Below are 1,995 nucleotides of genomic sequence, written 5' to 3' on the forward strand. Positions count from 1 at the left end.
CGCAACAGAACCATAAGAAGTGGCTGCATTGCTGTTACCACCCTTTCTTTGAGAAGCAATAAAAGCCTGTTCAACTGCATGCTGTCTAGTCCTATTTTTTCTGTAAAGTGAGTCTTAGAACAGCAATGTGCATAATGCATCAAACTTGACAACTTCTGGATTTCCTTGGGTCATAAGTCTCCAAGTACTAGCAAAAGTCTGGTAAGAATCTGGTAAGGCATCAAGAACAGTCTGCACAAGGGAATTGTCTGAAATGACTTCACTTGCAGACGTAAGTTGCTCATTGATATCCTTGACACTAGCAAGGAAAGTCTCCATATCATCTTCCTCATGCATAATCTTCGACTCCAGCTCTTTACGTAGCAAAGCAATTTTAGCCTCATTACGACTTGCATAAAGACCATCCAAAATATCCCAAGCCTGTTTTGCAGATTTTACTGAATGGATGTGAGAAACAATGGTGCGCTTCACAAACAACGCAATCAATGCATGAGACTTCACATCCTTTAAATCCAAACGAGCTTGTTCTATCATATGCAAAACAACTCTAATAGCAGCAATCCTTGCAGCAAGAGCTGCAACATCCTCAACATCGCCTACATCCTCAGAACCAGGACATACATCAATTCCCTCCACAATATTCCATACGCCCTTTGACACAAGAACGTGTTGCATCATATAAGCCCACATAGGGTAATTATCCCCATCCAACCTGTCCTCAACAATAAACATCTTGAAGACATCTGTGTTGATGTCAACCATGGTAAATGTTGCACCTGATGTGAGAACTGCCCGAAAATATGAGAAACAGAGTGTGAACAACACGTGCTATATAGCACAAACCATAGAAGACTGTAAGACACTTCTTATGCAGAAATTGGCACTGACAAAAATTCTGCACAAAATGATGAAATTGCATGTGGAGACCTGCCTGTAGTGGAAATGGAGGCCGAAATGAGTCTGAATAAGAAATCTGATCAGACCTTTGAACACTCGCCAAACCTCACTTTAATCAGGGAAAGTGAGCAGGCGTGTGCTCGAGCAGCAGGTGACTAAGCCCGAGAGGACGTAACCTACTCTAATACCAATTGTTGGAATTAGGGTTGCAGAGAAACACACACATCTTGGAGAAGAGGATGGAAGCTGAAGGCACAGAGTAGAGAGTGTGTTTTCTTGGTGTGAAAATGGAAAGATAGATAGACCTAGAGTGATGGACGTGTATACAATGCTCGGGGTAAAAAACCTCCTAAAGAGGAAAAAAATGCCCCCGCGGTCCTAGTGTGTTCACACACATCACTACCACATGTATATGGTAACAAACGGTTTTCCCAAAGGGATGAAGAGACTCTCTCTATGGTACAAGTTACCATATTGGCCCAGACTCATGATCAATCACTTGCTCGATCCAATGCACATATTCAAGAATGTGGGTAATCTGTTGTGGGACCATTTGACCGGCAAGAAAGATACTTTGGGAGCCAGAGTTGACCTTAGAAATGTGGATCGTATGGAGAAATATTGGCCACAAACAGCACCCAATGGATCAATAAAACTACCTAAAGTGACATGGATTTTGATAGGAGCCCAAGAACGCAACGTAAAAGAGACCATTTTTTCTATGCGGACCCCCATTGGCGTAATGCACTTGCTCCGAACGTGTTTCACTAAAGAAGGGAAGCTTACTGGTTTGAAGTCACACGACTGGCATAAAATGTGTCATGTATGTTTGAAGTGTAATGTATCATGGTGGGAATTGTGTAAGAAATTTGTGTGTGGACTTTAATATCCCTGTTTTGTAATTTATTTTATCGGTGGCCATTGAGGGATGCTTGTCTCCTAACGTCCGTACCACAATCTACCAACTTGCAAAGTTGGTGCAATGGATCTCACAAAAGGAGATCAATGTAGACTCCATAGCATTTGCCAAACTAAACACTGTAGAGGTTGTGTGCATGTTTGAGAAACACTTTTCTACTACCATGCTAACCATTCACG

The sequence above is a fragment of the Adiantum capillus-veneris genome, chromosome 24 (assembly GCF_014529385.1).
Source record: "Adiantum capillus-veneris isolate H3 chromosome 24, ASM1452938v2, whole genome shotgun sequence".
In the NCBI taxonomy this organism is placed as follows: Eukaryota; Viridiplantae; Streptophyta; class Polypodiopsida; order Polypodiales; family Pteridaceae; genus Adiantum; species Adiantum capillus-veneris.